The sequence below is a fragment of the Lathamus discolor genome, chromosome 7, assembly GCF_037157495.1.
Source record: "Lathamus discolor isolate bLatDis1 chromosome 7, bLatDis1.hap1, whole genome shotgun sequence".
Classification (NCBI taxonomy): domain Eukaryota; kingdom Metazoa; phylum Chordata; class Aves; order Psittaciformes; family Psittacidae; genus Lathamus; species Lathamus discolor.
In genome coordinates, this window is record NC_088890.1 from 19,706,349 (window position 1) to 19,725,531 (window position 19,183).

Genomic DNA, 19,183 nt, shown 5'->3' on the forward strand with positions numbered 1-19,183 from the left:
AGCTCTGCTGAGCAACAACTCAAACATCAACTTTATTCTCAGTCCAGATCTAAACCATAGCACTGTGCCAACTACTGGGTTCTGTAAATGTTGATACCACTATCAGTCTACAAACCAGCAGAGCTTCTCAGCAGCAGAACAGCCATTCCAACAGGAGCTGCACAACGTAAGGCTTTACCCTTTCTTTGATGAACGTCCCTGCCACTGGGTGCTTGAATTACATGCCTCTTTCAGATTCTCAGCTTAGCCATGGGTTTCTTTTTGTAACTGCATATCAGGTGCATGTTCCTTTCAGATGACAGCCCTATATATACAAAAACTACCTTAGATCCATTCTGCACTCATTTTCCATTTTCTTACTTTGTGTTTTGTTTCTCTCATGAAGCCCGGTGCAATAGTGTACAAATTATTTGGGTTTAGCAGACATCAGGACATAAGAAATAGTCCAGTTTCAGGTCTTTAAGGTATACTTTGATATACTGTTTCAAGCAGTCCTCTTCTGAAAGTGGTATTATTTCACATAACACAGGTTTGGGGTCATGTGAGGTTCTTGTTGTCCTTTATTATCCTTTCCTAATTTAGTTGCACCTTTGTCATCTATGTCCCAAAGCCAACTCACAGCAGCCCTGTGCTCCACTTCCATAAGCTTTATATTTAATGAAACTTCCTGCCCAGAAAGGAATTTTTGATGCACCCTGACCTGCCTGCCTTACAGTTACCTGTGCCTGTGTAATCATTCTCTGATAGTAGTAAATTAGAAAGTAATTGTTGAGAATACTTGCTCAGTGAGCAGGGAAATCACTTTTGACAGCTCAAATATACATCAAACCTTAAGGCAAACAAAGAAAAAATCTGAATATATGGAGAAAGGCTTTTCCTTTCTTCCCAGTACTATCAGGGAGGTTGATGGGGGGAAAGTACAGCTGAAGAATACAATTGGATGGCAAGATGGTTAATGTTGCCTAAAGCACATGTAGGATTTGCTAATTAAAAAATAGTCAGTTGATTTATATTTCTAGAAAGCCAGGAAATCCATACAGCAGCCGGAAGGAATTTCTGTGTCCATAATCTGGAGTGGCAATTGGTTTAATTTTCCTAACTGATCATAGTGAGTTTCTGGTTGATTTTGTACCTCTCTCTTAGAACGGTCTGAATTAGGAGTCCTGCAGGCTACAAACCCCATTTTTGATGATTGTTTTTTCCCTTTGTTACTTTCCTTCCTCGTGCTCCCTTTCCTTTCCAAACTGCGGCTCCTGCCTGGGCAGGTGTCTGGCCAAAAGAGTTCCTGCCATCTGGCCCAGCCTCTCTCCTGGGAAGTGACAGCTTGGAGCTTTTCTCCCTTGCTTACTGCCTCTGAATTTTCTGTTCATTTTGGCATTCATTATTCACCAAGTTCACTATGTTGTTGGTTGTCTTGACGTACAGTGTGCATGAAAAGCGCTAGGTAGAACAGAGCTCTATGTTCTTCCTCCTCTGTCTTCCCTCTTATCCTAATCCACATCAGGGTCTGGTTGCTACTGATATGTCATCTCTCCAATGAGAATTAGCTAGCACCATGTATTGCAATTATATTTAGATTCAAGATGAGTGCAGAGCTGTCTAATTTTTCTTTGAAAAGATGCAAAGAAAATAAAATCCAGACAAGCCATTATTTTTCAGTTAAGATTATTTATTTTTTTTCGTATCATTCCCAACACATTTTTGCATTTTCAGATGTTTGGTGAGTTGCTGAATTTTCTGATAAGCAAACTAAGCACTGCTTTATCTCCAGAAAGGTTGTTCCTGTCATTGTGCAATTAGGTGGCTATGTCAATTCGTTCTGTTTTCAAATAAGCTACACTTAGATTTATAGGTTTAATTCCTGCTCCAGGACCTTGATGTTGAAAAATTAGGAGCATATTAAAAAATAATTCTTGCATTAAATTAATTTAACAGGGATTTGAAGACACTCTTCTGAATAATAATATGAGTGTTTCAAGATGTAACCCTAGGTTTAGGGCTGAGGCTGACTCGCGGCTACAGGCGTTCAGAATTGACAGTACAAGGTATTAGCTGTGCCTTTGGCCAAGTGGAGTGCCAGCAGTGAGGTCTGTGCCCTTTCCAAACAGCTCTGCCCGCAAATCTCAATCCTTGGTTGCTTGTGGACAGCAGTGACACAGAGTACCAGATTGTTTAACTGCTTTAATTTAATTAACTGCAATGAGTTTTTACTAGACCTGTTTTCTTGAAGCATTTGTGTTAGAAATGAATAATACATAATATGTACTTTAGGAATTCTCATGTCATTGAAAATTGGGGAGTAACGTGATTGTCTAATCGTCCTTTTAGGTATTTGTCCTGTCTTTTTGAGGTACCTACCCTTCGGTGGTGCTCACAAAATATGTCTAATACCTTGGACTGTAGCTATAGCCATCAGTCATTTCCAAAGGAGGATTTTTAGTGTAGTGCTTATCTGTCATTTACAAAGATCTGTTGCCATTGCTAGCTGTCACTGTTATGTGAAATCAATCTTTTCTGGGTCAGAACTTTGATTTCAATATAGAATTTGGGGCAATAAAAGATGATGGAAAGAGGTTGCTAGTGAATATAAAATTTTGGGATCCAGAGCCACTCTTGGTGTTGTGATAATCTTGCTCAGGAGTGGGGTTTCCCAGAGATGGCTTCGTTTCAGCTTTGTCTGCCAGCCAAATGGCTGCTTTGTGTCTGTACTGTCACCAGAGAAGACTTCATTCACAGAGTTCCCATTTTTTCTTCCTGGGTATATATCCATTCCAGAGGAATGTAGGTCTGACAGCTCACAGTCAAAACCTACTCTGTAAAGAAATGGGGTTGCTTAAAGAATTAGGAACGAGACCTTGAACTGCTTTTGGAGTTGCCTGCGAGATACCTGGTACATACGTGCTGTGTCACAGTGAAGTAAAGCTTTAAGAAAGCAGGTAGGCACAGTTTGTCCCATCCTGAGCTGGTGGATCATCTTCACCTTGTCCTTCAGCTACAGTGGAATGGTAAACAGGGTAATCACAGTGCCCGGAAAGCTGGCCAAGTAGCTGCGATTCCCAGGAAGCTGGAGGTGAAAGGAGTGTCGGGTGGGAAATGGCAGTGTTTGCAGCTTGCGTTGCTGTAGCGGGTGGATGTTTTGTGTGCCAGCTTGAAGTAAACTTAATCTGATAGTTAGGTTGTGTATCTTCACATCTGCTCCCCGCAAACGCAGACCTGCTGTGCACAGCACTTCTCTGTGCCTTCTGTCGGGAGCTGAGAAGCCTCGTAGCCATGCTTGTACTGCCGGGGGGGCCATGGCTGGGGGGAGCTGCATTGTGGCTGTTGAGGCTTTGTGAAGGGCTGCCAACACACCAGTCATTCACACTGTCAATGCAAAAATAGTAAGGGCTGTGAGATCTGCTTTGCCTAATTCTGCACCGAGTGGGTGCATCTGGCCTATGGGAGCTCTGAACTACAGCAGTCACCAAACTGAGCTTCTTGTTTTATGGGCAGTGTTTGGATGCTGCTTCTTTTAATCTTCTTCCTTCTGGAACAAGGTCAAGATGGTTCTTTTTTCATTTGCTCCAGTATTAGGTTTCTTTGCCCCATTTATAGCAAACCCTTGAGGAGTTAAGCGCATAAGGAAATCCTGCAGGATATGGAAGCTGCTTTTTTAACTTTAGGTGCTAATTTTAAAGGAAGAGACATTTGGGCAGTATTATTACTTGCATACTTTAAAGCACTAGAAATATGGAACAGTCTTTTGTGTTTCAGAGGCAAATAAAATTTGCCTTTTCTTTTTTTCCCCGTGAGCTAGTTTGAATTAGTTGGAAAGAAATGAAACTGTTATTTCTGACTGATTCATTTTGGCTTAGGAAGTCTATTTGGAAGCTTAATAATTCCAAGTGGGGAATAGGGTGTCATTTTGCATGCAGTATCTAAATTATTATTGATTATAATATCCAAGCCAAGGTGATGAGCTTTATGTAGGCCAGTATCGAGCAATCTGCATCAGCTTACTGAGTAGCTTTTGTTTTATTGGTGTCTATGAGTAGTAGTCTGAAGGAAAAACAAGTTTGCAAAGTTGCCTGCTAGGGAGCAGATGGTAATGGTGATAAGGAAGCAGGAGACTAAAGAAACTTTAACCTGCCCGAGGGGAGACTGAGCTGAGCTCTTAGGCAGAAGCTCTTCCCTGTGAGGGTGCTGAGGCGCTGGCACAGGGTGCCCAGAGAAGCTGTGGCTGCCCCATCCCTGGCAGTGCTCAAGGCCAGGTTGGACACAGGGGCTTGGAGCAAGCTGCTCCAGTGGAAGGGGTCCCTGCCCATGGTAGGGGTTGGAACTGGATGAGCTTTAAGGTCGCTTCCAACACAAAGCTGTGATCCTATGAATACTTTTCCTTATTTTCAGAGATCAAAAGCAAAAATGTAACAACTTGTTGCGTTGTGAAGCAAATAGGGTTAGTCAGAAGCTATACATATATTAGAATAATTAAAAAAAAATGCAACAAATAATTAGAAAAATTTCAAAAAAAATGTTTTCACAGTGAAGTTTCTTCCTAAGAGCTCATCTCAATCCCCCCTCTGTCAGTTTAAAGCCATTCCCCCTTGTCCTGTCCCTGCCTGCCCTTGTAAAAAGTCCCTCTCCAGCCCTCGCAGCATCTCCATGGCCGCCTCTGGACTCGCTCCAACAGCTCCACGTCCCTCTTGTGCTGCTGCCCCAGAGCTGGATCAGGACTGCAGGGAGGTCAAGGATGAGGGGGTCATTAAGAACAGCCAACATGGTTTTACCAAGGGGAAGTCATGTTTGACCAACCTTATAGCCTTCTATGAGGAAGTGACTAGGTGGATGGATGATGGTAGAGTGGTAGATGTGGTTTTTCTTGATTTCAGTAGGACATTTGATGAAAATATTAAACCTGGGGGTCCTGGTGGATAGGAGGATGACCATGAGCCAGCAATGTGCCCTTGTGGCCAAAAAGGCCAATGGCATCCTAGGGTGTGGTTAGTAGGTCAAGAGAGGTTCTCCTCCCCCTCTACTCAGCCTTGGTGAGGCCGCATCTGGAATATTGCGTCCAGTTCTGGGCCCCTCTGTTCAAGAAGGACAGGGAATTGCTTGAAGGAGTCCAGCGCAGAGCCACAAAGATGATTAAGGGAGTGGAACATCTCCCTTATGAGGAGAGGCTGAGGGAGCTGGGTCTCTTTAGCTTGGAGAAGAGGAGACTGAGGGGTGACCTCATCAGTGTTTACAAATATGTAAAGGGTGGGTGTCAGGATGATGGAGCTAGGCTTTTTTCAGTGATATCCAGTGATAGGACAAGGGGCAATGGGTGTAAACTGGAGCATAGGAAGTTCCACGTTAACATCAGGAAGAACTTCTTTACTGTAAGAGTGACAGAGCACTGGAACAGGTTGCCCAGGGGGGTTGTGGAGTCTCCTACGCTGGAGATATTCAAGGCCCGCCTGGACAAGTTCCTGTGTGATGTACTGTAGGTTACCCTGCTCTTGCAGGGGGGTTGGACTAGATGATCTTTTGAGGTCCCTTCCAACCCTTGGGATTCTGTGATTCTGAGGTCTCCCCGGAGCACAGCAGAGGGGCAGGATCCCCTCCCTCGACCTGCTGCTCACGCTCTGGGGGTGCAGCCCAGCACACGGGGGGATTCTGGGCCCCAAGCACACACAGCTGGGTTATTCTTGCAGTCACATTTACCTGTGGTAGAAGACAATGCTGAAAGTCCTTGTCTTCCTTCCACCATTAAATTCTTGCTGCGAGGGTTCATGGATCTGCTTTTCTCCTTAAGTGTTTTCTCTCTTTTACCTTCCTTTAAATATGCAAGATGCTCACTTGACAAAGACTAGTGTCACTCTAGCCTGAAGAGTGTAGGTGTGTCATTGTGCTGGCTCCCATTCCCAGCTGCAAGAACTTTTTTCTACTGTGTCATTATCTTGTTTTCCCAACTGCTCTTTCCTTGATTGCCATAAGTTCCAGAATCACAATGGTACAAGGTAGGGTTAGCAGCACAGGGCATTAAAAAGCATCGTATGTACGTAGTTTCAGTTTCACCCTTTACCTGTTGAAGCAAGTGTCTTTTAAGTCCTGTGAGCTCCTGAGATGTCTTTCCATGAGCCAGATACACCTTTGAATACCATACTACAGGCGGCTGAGGATTCAGGAGGAGTCGTAAGCTGCTGCTACTGTCAGAGGAAAGATAGGGCTGGTCTTGTACACTCTGTCATGGGCTTGTTCAGCCATGGGAAGCAGCTTCTGTCTTTCCCTAGATCAGAAGCTTAGAGACTTGTAACAGGCGTTTATTTGAGAATTAGAAGTGTGATTTGATTTCACTTTTTTCTCTGTCCTTGGCATACTGTGGGTAATGTTAACCTTGCATAGTTTGGATAATTTCTTTGTGCATGTATTTCTTATTAATCTTCTTGCATAAAATTCCTGCAGTATTTATGGCATTATCACGTATCAGTTCCCCTTCAGTCACACTGAGCATGAAGGGTAATCCAAATTCCAAAAGCAAGGAAATGCCAAGAAAAAAAACTGCCATTTACAACAGAATTCTCTATTCAAATTATTTATTTCATCCAAGCATGAATCAGGATTAAATGTGATGTTGCTTAAAAGTAATGTTGCAGCTGGCTGCTCAAACAGTGCTTTGGTAATAGTTGCTTAAAGGTAATGTTGCAGCTGGCTGCTCAGATAGTGCTTAGGTAAGATTAATAACAGCGCACCTGATCAAGCAGTGCCTTCTAGGCAGGTGGTCCCTGCTGCAGGACGGGCTCCTTCAAATCTCTTCAAGTTGAAAGTTTGTATAAGTGAAGTTCCCATTCTTACCTCTAATAGCTGTTGGAGTTTTTGGTGTGGTGTTTTATTGATTGTTTTGGTGGGGTTTTTTTAATCCTGTCTTTTGTTATGCAAGTGGAGGTGGTTACGTTTGTACATCTTCATCAGGGACTGTAGTGATAGGATAAGGGGTGATGGGTTTAAATTTAAACCAGAGGAAATTCAGGTTAGATACAAGGACAAAACTCTTTACTGTGAGGGTGGTGAGGCACTGGAACAGGTTGCCCAGAGAAGTGATAAATGCTCCATCCAGTGTTCAAGGCCAGGTTGCACAAAGCCTTGGGTGACATGGTCTAGTGTGAGGCATCCCTACCCATGGCAGGGGGTTGGAACTGAATGATCTTAAGGTCCTTTCCAACCCAAACCAGTCTGTGATTCTATGATGGACTGGGAGAAAGGCCAGGGTGCTCCTTAGAAATGCCTCTGGTACAGTAAGTGAAGGCCAACAGGTGACCCTCCTACTCATTGCAAAGACCTAGTTAATTTGTGCAGTGCAGCACATGATGGATCTCTTACACACTGTGGTATGAGCTGATGGCTGGATCCCAGCTCCCTGCTCTGTGCTTGGGCTTTTGGTGTTCATTAGGAGCCCAGAAACAAAGTCTTGTTTCTTTCATCTTTACTTTTTTCCCTCCTTTTAAATGTATTAAGGGAGTTTTCCTCCAGGATTTTACCTCTGTTATTTCCATATACATTTGAATATTGTTTCTTCTGGCTTAAATTTTTCCAGTACCTAAATCAAAATGACCCCATTATAAACTTAAGAGTCAGTTTGATAATATAACAACTTAAGTGTATTATATAAACATGTTCCTTGCAAGAAAATCTGTTTTAAATGAGACTGTATGTACACGTTAATGGGAAATACTTGTCACACTTTTGCTTTTCTGCCATTTTTTATATGTTGCAATAGTTATTAATAGCATTCTCAGAAACCTCTCTGGTGAGAGAGTATAGAGCAGGTTTTTTTAATGCCATTACTGAAGTTACAAATTTAAATGCCTTGGATGTGATTCCAAACAAAGGTGAATGAGAGTGTGGTCCCTAACTGAGTATATGGCTGTAATTACACCGAGGTACTTTGCTGATGTTATATAAACCACTAGAGCAAAACTCCATCGTTGCTAAATTATCATACTCCATTTTATATATAAATCAGTCCATAGGAACTCTTCCTTGTGGAGCTTCTTCTGGGGAACTTGGTAGATACAAATCTTATTTTGATTTCATTCCTTGGTCCTTGGCAAGGTTGCAAAACTCGCACCTTTTTCCTGCAGTAAGCCAGGGAGGGTGGTACTTTTTGAGGTGTTAAAATTGTGAATTCTAACAGGTTTAAAGTAATCTTCGTGACCTTCCAACATGACACTGCATATTGTTTATCCTGTAAATCATCTTTCCATAGAAGATCTGCTTTGTAAGCAATGTTTGCTGGTGCTCAGGGTCCCGCACCCCAATCTCTCTGGAGATTTAGCTTGGGGGAATTGTTTAGCTGTCAGCTAAAACAGTACTTCACCATCAAGAGATTTCCATCCAACCAACAGCAGTGGTGACTGCTGTGTGAGGGTACACATGCGACTTGTCTGCTATGTGTGGTCATGCCCTGAGATTTTGCATATGAAAATGGAAGGGATGCTTTCCCAGGAAAGGCCAACTTCCACAGTCATCCCAGAACACTGCTTTTGTGTGGAGGCGGGTAGTTTGGAGATCACCCATTGGAGCCATAGTGGCAGGGCTGTTCTTTATGCGTGTGTTGAGTTTCATCTGGCACTTTAATGTCCAGTTGGAGCCTTGAAAGGTCTTTTCACACATCCCCATGATTAGCCCTTAATATTTTGCCACGAATACCTTTGCATCTTCACTTGGCTTTGCCATGTTGCTGCCTGCTCCCTTCTCTGGTTAACATGGGAACACGCAGAGACTTCCCAAAGGGCTCTGCTGGTGACCTGCTGTCAGCAGGAGAACCGAACACTTACTCCTGCCCCCCTCTTTTAACCAGATTTTACTTAAAAGCAAAGGCTTTCTAGATTATCTTGTAGTGGCTTCGTTTTTGCATATGACTCTCTTTGTGGAAGGCGGTTTTGAAGCCTACAAATATCCATTGGGTTTTGATAATACCAACATATACATACGTCCAGCTGACTCTCCCTCATGCACATGCACGCAGCAGGTTTATGAGGCATGACTTCCCTTTACAGCAAAGGAAAAGCAACTGTTCTCCTTAATGAAAGGTGTAGATTGAATAATTCTTTTCTCATTTTCCTGATAGAGGTGCCAGGATTACCCAGGTGTCTGTATTACCCCGATAGCCTCTCTCGTCTTAAAAAACTGGAAAGGAACAACACCCTGCCCTGCTCTGCTGCCATAGCCTATGTGCCGGGGAAGAACCTTTCCTTTTGCCTGCTACGTGGCAAGTCACTGCTTGTGTGCAGCCCCTTGCTTTATACGCAGCTTGCTAGTGGCATGTTACACACAAACCTGTGCTTATAAAATCATTACTGAAGCCAAAATGAAGCTGCAAGCTTCAAAATATCTTCAGTTTGCTGGGTTTAATCTTTTGCATTTTATGCTCTGATACCTAACATACCGTTTAATTTTGTATCTCCCAAATCCTCCTCCTACTCTTTCTTTTTCATCCTGCTTTCACATGCAATACTTCCTTCTGATTGCTATTTTTTAACCAAGTTTCTGCCCAGATGGAGCGTTTTGCATGTTCTTAACTGTCAGGTTTTATTGTCCAGGATTTTGAACAGCAAGGTCAGTCCATGGGAGGTTCTGTTACTGCTAATAAAGGATTGGTGGCACTCGTGTTCTTTTTATTTGGTTTCCTGAAATGAATCAGGTGTATGTACTCTCTCAGTAAGGCTGATTTTTATAAAGTGCTTTAGAAAGTGTTCTTGAACGTTGAAGAGGGTTATATATATTTGTTTTTTTTAATATGAACCCAAACTCAAATTGTCTGAGTCTGGGATGGGTTCACAGTACTCTCTAGGAAAAGATGTTATTTTGATGAAGACCTCAACAATAAGTCCTCAGCTATGTGACATCGGCTCATTCTGCATAGGTAGTTTTTGGGTTTATGTATTTTGTTACTGTTTCATTAGGCAAAGAAGAAAGCCATAAAATCCTTTAATGTCATTTTAACTCCAGTTATTAATACTTGTATACTTAGTGCTTTCTTGTTAATGTTGTATTGAGGTATAGATTTAAGTTGGCATGATAATCTTAGCACTGTGGATTAGAAGGGGATGGCACGTTAGAAAGTACTCAACAGCCAACAGAGTCTTCATTGCTTAATCCGGGGCAGTAAAGACATGTTGGCCTAATTCTGTAAATTGATTGTAGAATTGTGTAGGTTTGTGAGCTTGAGACTTTTCTCTTATAATCTAAAAATCGTAAAACCAGGAAAAATCCGTATTGGCAGAGGTATGACCTACTAGATGCTTTCTGTAACTTTAAAGAAAAACATGTTTCAACTCTACTGACTTCTCTTACTCAATGTGCAGCTAGGACACAATTATATGGAGGTGTTCTAACCCTGATGCTTGATTACTTCAAATCACATCAGTTTCATTATTACTGCTGGCTGACAGCTTGATATGGCTGAGGCAAAGTGATTTGGCAACCTTAGTCCAATTTCTCTTGGTCCATTTGTCAATCAATTGATTCTGTTCTTGCTCTTCCCAGAGAAGCACCCCATGGTTGGAAGGAAAGCGGGGGAGTAGACTTGGAATGACCAGAGATGAGGAAAGTTTCCATTCTGCCTCTGTTCAAGAGCCTGAATCACTTCTACACGAGTATCTAAATGCCTCAGTATTCTGTGATGCATTCTTGCTATGTAAAACTCTCTGGGAAAATGGTCATGGCCTGTCCAATGCCACAGGGGTTTTTTTTAGGGAATTTCTCAGTTGAAGCCTTCTAAGTAGAGCCATTCCTAAGCACTGAATGTCCTGTAAGGCTACTTTTGCCATGCAGTTTGAATAGGAAATTAAATAGGTAATGTGGAAGGAAATACGGATAATAAAGGAGAAGCTCATTATAGACAAAAAATACATTTGTGTATTGTTACATCTAGTAGTAGGCGTTACTATGTAATCACAGCATGATGTGCATTGTGTTCTGTTAAGTATTTTTTCAGTGCTTTAATTTTAGTTAACCACGGCTTAGGTTTCTGAATTCGAGAATTTGCTAGTACGGTATGAACTTAGTCAAAAGAAAATTCCTTCTTGAAAGAGCTTCCAGTCTAATTTAGATTTTAGCTATCTTCCCTTTAAAATATTCAGTTAGTGTATATTCACTGGGGAAAGAGTGCTCGCTTCTAATTCTGATAGTGATTGAATTCTGCAATTAAAAATTGAATAAGCAAGCTACTTTGTTTCAATGGGTGAAGAAACATTTTATAACTCGGCAGTTTATTTAGCAGTTTACATTTTTTGTGCCCTCCTCTGTAACACTGGCTCATCCCTTCCTTTTTCCCCTGCAAAGTGCGTGTGTGGGGGGGTTTGCTTGGGTTTGTATTTGATTGTTTATTCTTTGTTCTTTATTATTATTATTCAGTATTCTTAATATTACTTAATTTCAATACCCTGAAGTGTTTGAATTGTAGAGTCCCAAATAAAAATCCCCTTTGGGGCAGGAAGCTTTCTTGATAACTTTGATAACATCTACTTTCTAATGGCAAATCAGCTTTCAGGCTAGTAGGCGCCATTAAAGCAAGGAATTTTGTCTTTTGTATCAAAATACAACTCCCAAATGCTGGTAGTTACTAAGTTAACACTTCTTACCCAACTGTGGGAGTACTAGCATCTTTGAGAGATTCCAATTTTGGTTCTTATCTATGCTTGACATTTAATGCACTTGACATCCTGATTATTTTACACCTACCCAATTTCTTCTAGCTCAAGGGATAAGGACAATATTTTAAACGGTTGTGAAGTGTAGCTGTACGTTGTTAAGCAGGTGCCACACTACAAATGGGAGGAAAATGTCCCTAAACTATTCCTAGAGTCATGGTTTTCAGGTTGTCTATTTCAGGTTCTGCTAGAATTGTTCATCAGTTTGTTCAGCTGTGCAACTTGTTTATCTGCTTCGTTACCAGGAAGATAAAGCCTCACTAATACTTCACGTCCTTTGATTTACCTGTATGTATCTTTGGGAATGTAGATGCATATAGAATACATAATGCTGGACTGCATGCTTACATTGTGTCCTTTGTGATCTAGGGGTGAGGCATTACAGTGGCAGATTTCTGAGTTGTTACTGAAGACTTCTATTTTTCCCAAAGTTTGAATTCAAGTGACATTGTAAAGAAACATATTCTATATAAAATGCAGCCCATTGAGCCAGGCTCATCTGTCTGAACCACACATATACTGCTTGTATGGTCTGTGTTAGAAGCACTGTCCTTTGTCTTGGTTTACAGATAATTAGGGTATAAAACGAGGAATTAAAATATCATGGAGAAAAAAAAAAGACCTAATGTATTTTAAGTATACCTTGAGTAAAGTCTTTTCTCTCTCTTTGCAGAATAATTTTATTAGCCACCTTTGTTGAGTTGTAGTCCATGTTAAATACGTAATTCCCTGCAGTCATGTCAGACGTTAGACTCTTTCAGAAAGGGGAAAATGGGTATTGTAGGAAGAGGAAGCAAAGGGGAGATGGTGGGAAAACCAAGCTCTTTTGAGAAGTACAGCTGATGGGCACAACTTTCGTGTGTTTCAGCTACTGGAGGTTATGTGTAGCGTTTAACTATCCCAACTGTAAATTGACTTACATGAAGATGCATGAAAAGATGTTACAATATTTTACAGATCATTTTGCAGGGACATTTTAAGTACTTGCCTAAGTCCTCACAAAACAGCTATCATGGCCCAGCAAAGGGCCCTTGAAGCAGCACTGAGTGGGTTATAGGAATGATTTTTGAAATGTCTTTATTTCACAATCTTGCCACCTGGTGGTATACTCTGGCAATAAAAAAACTGGTTAGCAACCTCTTCTGAGAGTCATTGAATTGGGTAGGCAAGATCCTGAGAGCTGAGTTTAAGACTGGATTATAAGGTAGGTTCTTGGGTTTTAGTGTGCAAGTCAGTGTGGTTTTCCTCCATTCTGTCAGTATCCCATGTTAGGTGCAGGACAAGGTTGTGCATGTCTTTGCATTGAATGTGTCTGTTTTCCTCCCCACACTGATTTCTACAGACATGAGGGAAGAGAAATAGTCATATGGTTCTGGAACACCGAGTCAGGCACATTAATCTTCAAAATAACTTTCAGATACAGTATGAAAGGACTGGTGTCCATAGCTTGGAATTCCCAGATAAAATAATGCAAACTGAATTTATGGTAAGAACACTCTGGGGCTGTTGTTATCCCTAAGTCGAGTACTACGCATCCAAGCAACACAGAATTTAAATGGATTCAGATAGTTTAAACTCGGGTCACTGCTGAGCAGGAATGTGGCATTTTTAAAACCTAGTAGCAGGGGTCTGGGGGAAGCTTGCTCCTTTGTGCTAACCTAGTGTGAAGCAGATGTGGTCTTACTAGCATCTGTGGGAAACCCTCATCTATAATACAGGATGTTTTCACATAGTGTTCAAACAGCATTAAACAGTCCAGTGTTTGCAAGATGGATCCAAGCATGTTTTACTGAGGGGTATGATGAACTGATCATTAGCTAGGATTTAGAAGTCAGAAGTGGATGTTTTCTCTACCAAGAACATTGCCTCTGGCTGTGCCATATGCTACTGTTTGACACGAGTAACTGAGTAAAATTCTGAGTTAGGTCAAAAATGGCATCACACTGGAGCCCCACGTTCCCTTTTAATACAAAAATATGACAATTTTACTATTTCTTGTTATTTTTCTTCATGGTATAGTGTTGATGTGTTTGCATATGGGAATCCTCATCAGGACCTTTCTTTCTGGCAGAACTGCTGCCTGTGATTTTGGTGCACCTCCTTGAGTATCTGTTATGAAATAAGTCACAATGTCATTTATTCATGATGCCATCATATGTTGACCTTAAGACCACTCAGTTACTCACTTCCGGGTTCATATGCCATGGAAGGAACACTAGGGGAATCTCTGCCGTCTACCACCTTTCCTCTCACACCCAGATACACACACACACACACACCAGCCCTTTTGATTAATGTTCTGTATTTGTCCTGTTAGTACTGAGTATTAATGACGTTGAGTAGCTGTTCTAGAGCAGCCTGAAATGCTGAAGGTTTAGACTTATTTTCTTCAGGGTGCTAGCTATTTTTAAAGACGATGGGAATTGCAACCACTTGAAAGTCTCCAAAGGGCTGTGTGCATTTAAAAATACCGTTTATTTACATCCATGAGAGGCCAGAGGGCTACAGCACTGATAAATGGCCAAAAGCGAGAGCTGGTTGGGAATGAGGCTCATAGTTCTGAGCTATTAATACAGATCTTTGGTCACAGAGTTAGAACTTTTTAATCACATCATTTTACTGCAAAATGTCTGTAACTATTTATGACACTGGATGTTTGCTCTTGGATCCGTTTCTTTTGTGGGGTATCCTTTAGATCAATCCTTGTTTGTTCTGTTAATTTCCTTAATTCTCTGGAGTTTGTCAAGTCTAATTATCGCTTTTCTTTCTTCCAGTTTTGAAATCGAGATTGATTATCCAACACAAAAAGACCCAGCTGGTTCTATGACTTGGAACCCTGTTTATGAAGCACTCATTCGTTTTCACGAGACAACAGCACTGTAAGTTTTCTCTTTTTCTCCCCAAAATGAATAATCAACTGTTGTAACTTAATGGAACTTGTCAAAAATAGAAAATTCCTGAGGAATTCAACCCTTATTGATAAATAACATCTTGTTTTTTGGCTTAGTGACACCAGCCAAGAAGTGCTCTATTTGCTTTACTGTGTGTAACTAATAAGAGATTTCTTCCTCTTTCATACGTTACAATGCTACATACGGTTTCACATCATTTAAGGAGAGCTTCCCTTAGTATGAAAGATCAATCTGCTTTCTCTTTACCTTGTGTTGTATGAAGAGTGGGGATGGTGAATGTGACAAATGTGTGTTCTGGGTGGCACTGATGATGGTTATGTAAGGGACATTGCTGAAATCCAGGGCAGGCACCGTAACGTGAGTACAGGAGGAGTGCACTGTCAGGTATGGAGCAGCACCACCTAATTTAAAGCATTTTGGTTGCAACTGTACTAGCGGTCAGGTAGCTCATATTGGCTTAACCTTTTAACCACGTTAAAATGAAGTTGCTCAACTTGCTCTGAATGTGTGAGAATTCCATGATTTTTTTTTAAGTGCAAGGAAAAAGCTGGTATTTATCGTGGATTTTCTGTCAAATAGTAAGTGGTTCTAGTGATTTGCAAGTGGCAATATGATAAATGTGTAATCTGTATTTTCATTTAATGCCTCTCTTGTTGAAGGTTTCTTAACCAAGAAGAGAAAATAAGGTATAATATTCAGACTGCTATAGGAAAAGTGGTACTAGCACTCACTACCTACTAAGTTAAGTTTTGTGCTTATGAAGTAGTAGAACCAACAAAGAAAACTTGATAAGTATTTATTCTTAATAGAGTTTAGTACAGTGAAGGATAAGATTACTTTTGATTTTTATGATTGCAAGATGTCTGGGCAAGTTTCTGCAATTAAGGCAGCTTTCCGCAGCATAGAGCTTTCAGTTCTGCACAGCTGCTATGAAGAAGACTATGAACATGGTTTAGAACATTTGTTTACTTTTATACCTTCTGGCAAAAACCTTAAAGTAACTGTTGTGTTCTGAAGTTTCTAAAAAGCATTATGTGATACAAAATGGCACTTGATCACCTTTAATACAATCAAAATATTCAGTAATGCTTACGTGGATAGAAATCATTCAAAGATTTGTTCTCTTTTGTCACTAACACGTTCCGGACAAATTTCTACCAGGGTGGTAAGTGTGTAGTTCTCCTACCTGTAAATGTTTGATAGACTTTTTAACTAAAACTGATTAACTTCTATCAAAATGTTCTACTTAGTGCCTGTGTTTTTTTGATATAGAGCAGAATAAAAACATATTCATCATGACTATGTGGGCAACTATAACATCGAGTTGAGCGTTGCCTCATAGTGACATCAGTCTTTGGCTGCAGTAGGTTGGTACTGTTGCCTTAATGAAGGTTTGAATAGGTGCTATAAGCTGTGCAGACCAGCTACCGTGCTTGTCTTTCAAAATACTAGAGATTCAAGCTTTGTTTTTCAAAAACTCTTCAAACAAGTAGTCTGTAATCTAGTTGTCAGACATTTGTCTGACAAGACATGTCTGCAAGAGGCTGAACAGCTAAGGCAGACTTACTAGAGAGGGACTTAGTCATTCAGCTAGTTAAGAAAAAAAAAGCCTCCCCGAGGTTTTTGTACATTTTATTTTTTGCAGAGAAATAGGAAGAGGTCAAAACACCATCATCTTCTCTGTTCCTTAATGTAATACCCAACGCTGTTAGTTTCCTTTGTAGAAGGCAAACTGCCAGGCACAGTCACACGATGGAGAATGCTGGTAAAAACAGAACACCCGTAAAACCCCAAACAAACCTTTGTAGGGAATGCTCTGTGTTGAGCCTCTTAAACACTGCTCGAAGCAGATGCAGTGTTTAACTCAGAGTCTAACTGTACCCAAAGTTCACTGTTGTTCAATGTGGCTCCGAAGCAGCAGTGAGGTTGCATGTACATAATGGGGTTAGATCTTAACACCAGTCAGAAGACACGAGACAGGAGGAGCACTGCTTTGACTGGGAGATTTTGTCTGGGGAGGCCAGGAGCACATGAGGACTATTTCTTCACTAAGGTAACTGCAGCTCCTGTCCTCTCCTAAAGATGTTCCCGTATGAAATCCTTCACGGTTTTGTTTTGTCATTCTCATGACTTTTCTAAGTTACTAAGGAAGATTTTTACTAAGGAAGATACACTTTGGTGCTCCTCTCCTCTCTTTTCAATTTGGCCTGCTGGGGTAGCTCCTTGCTGAAATCAGGCTTAGCTCTTTTTAGACAAAATACCGGTTATTTTTTTTTCCCTTGTTATTACTAAAATGTGTGTTTTGCTTGTGAGTCTTGTTTAGCTGCTTTAAATTTGAAGTCTGTTTTTTGCCTGCTGTTATCCATGTTGGAGTTCCATTGACTTCACTGAATACTGTACTCTTGGCTGAACAAAGCAGGTAAATTCTGTTTGCTGTCAGTTTGATGATACAGTCATCTTCTGCATCCCATCCATTTTTCACTGGGAGAATTCATCTGAGTCAGAAGTTATTAACACTGTTCTCAACTGGGGATTTGGGACTTCCCAGCTTTTGCAGAGTGGTGTAATCCATCTCGCTTCCTACATTTCTTCCCCTAAGACAGAGTCTTTCAGGAAAGCCAGTGGAACTGGAGAAGAGTCTGTGACTGATGCAAGGTGTGACCCTCCCCCTTTGCCCTGCTCCTCTTGTCACCCTGACCATGTGGTGCTCAGCTCGGCCTTGGGCTTATGTCTTTGGTCCTTACTTGTCTCTGTAGTATTCTGAGACCCATGGTTTGAATTTTCTGGATTCTCAGTCATTCACATTGCCTGTTTGGATGGACTGAGTGACTTATACTTAGGTCTTGTTTTGGGTTCCTCAGTAATCTCTCTCTGCAGATGTCAGTGCTTCAGCACTGAGTGAAGTGATGCTTTGCTTTTTATGTATGCAAGAAACACATGGTCTGCAGCCAGCTACTTACACTCACAAAATACTTAAGAATATGTTGAAATGCAAGGTCTTACAGAAAATGCAAATGCATTACTTACTACTTTTCCTTTGATTCTCATGATAGATTTCTGGAGAGTGCTCTAAGGCTTTTCTTTTTTTTTTTTGGTGCTATCACTACTTTGCGTTCATGCTTATGCTAATTTTCTTTCTTTGCCAGAGCCCCATAACATTTGTTATCAGTAGCTACAATTTCCTGCCACCTGTGGTAGAATATATTTCTTCATTATGAGCTTTTTGCTGCTTCCTCAAGTTTTGTTTTAGATTAGCTGCCATGGAATTTTTACATATCATTTGCTTGTCCTGCAAAACTTAATCATCTGATAGATATGAAAATTGCTGCTTCTAGTTTATATTGGCCCAAATCCCTTAGTACCAGTGCCTGATCCCAGTACTGGACTGGTACTAAATTTAGCCCAAGGGAGTGTGGTGGAAGACAGGGTTTTGTAGGGTTTGTTCTGCTTTGGCTTTGTGGTGGTGATGGCTTTTTTCCCTTCCCTTCCCTTAAAGTGAAAGAGCACTGAAAGCACCAAGGCTCAGTCCAGAGGGACTTCTCTCAACTGGGATGGGATGCAGAGGAAATCACAGCTTTATTCTAAATGTGGTGACCATTTTCTCAGTGTCATTTGCAGCAACTTCACATCTCTATTTCAGAAGCTATTGTATTTTTAAAGATCACTTTAAAAATGAGGATGTAAGCAGAGGTTTACCACTCCCGATTAAATCTTCATGGAATGATGTACTGTGAATCCTTTTGCACAAATCGGAAGAGATTTATATATATACATACAAATGATGCCAACTACTGGCTTTAGAAATGCAAATGCGTATCTTGATGTTACCCATTAAATGGACTTTTTCCATACTCAATTTAAAAAACCCTAGCCTTTTATCACAGACAATACCTTGTCTGTAGTAGGTAGTTTCTTCTCTCCATCAATATCTGGAACAAGGTTAGACTGTGTCAGAAAGAAGCAGGAGTGTATGTGCACGCAAACATAAATTGTACTGGATTCCCAGCATCGAAAGAGGGACTTGGCAACTGCAGATGCAGAGCCTAAAAACTGTAGGAGGAAAGGAAAGGAATGGCTTTGTTTCTCTCTGCTGAATTCTGTTGCAGCAGCTGGTGTGAGCTACATACCAGAGATGAAATGGTATCGTAGGTAAAACTGCTGCTGTCTGGCAGCAGTAATTCATCTGATAGCTACCAGTGAGGCTGCTGGAGAAACAACTGCTGACTAGTCGTGCCTAAGAAAGAGCAAAGAATAATTTTCTATCATCTTTATTGATAGTTTTTATCTTTACTTTCTATCTTAGCCCCTGGGATATAAATCACAATTTGAAGGGAGATGAGACCATATTAGTTTGTATAAACTGCTTGTATTAGGCAGGAGAAACCTGTTTATGAAATGGGCCATGATACTGCTGAAACAATCGTAAGAGAGACCTTGCTGGGTCCCTCCTGCGCCACTTCTTGTCCCCTTCTGGGATGCTGGCCCTGCTCTCACAAGCTGGAGCTGAGTTCTCCCTTTTGTATGTATGTGTTTGTTTTGTATGTTTTGTTGTGTTTTCTTCTTCTTTCCTCCCCTCCTCTCCCCAAACATCATTCC

The 19,183-nt window shown here is 41.1% G+C and overlaps 1 protein-coding gene across 9 annotated transcripts in view; it reads left to right on the forward strand.

Annotated features, from left to right (window-relative positions):
* Positions 1–19,183, forward strand: part of ATP2B2 (ATPase plasma membrane Ca2+ transporting 2) — a 388,712-nt gene that overhangs the window by 103,160 nt on the left and 266,369 nt on the right. For all 9 annotated transcript variants that reach the window (XM_065687047.1, XM_065687048.1, XM_065687049.1 and 6 more), the window contains exon 3: positions 14,450–14,554. The gene's annotated coding sequence lies outside the window, so the exon portion shown is untranslated. The remainder of the gene's footprint in view (positions 1–14,449; positions 14,555–19,183) is intronic.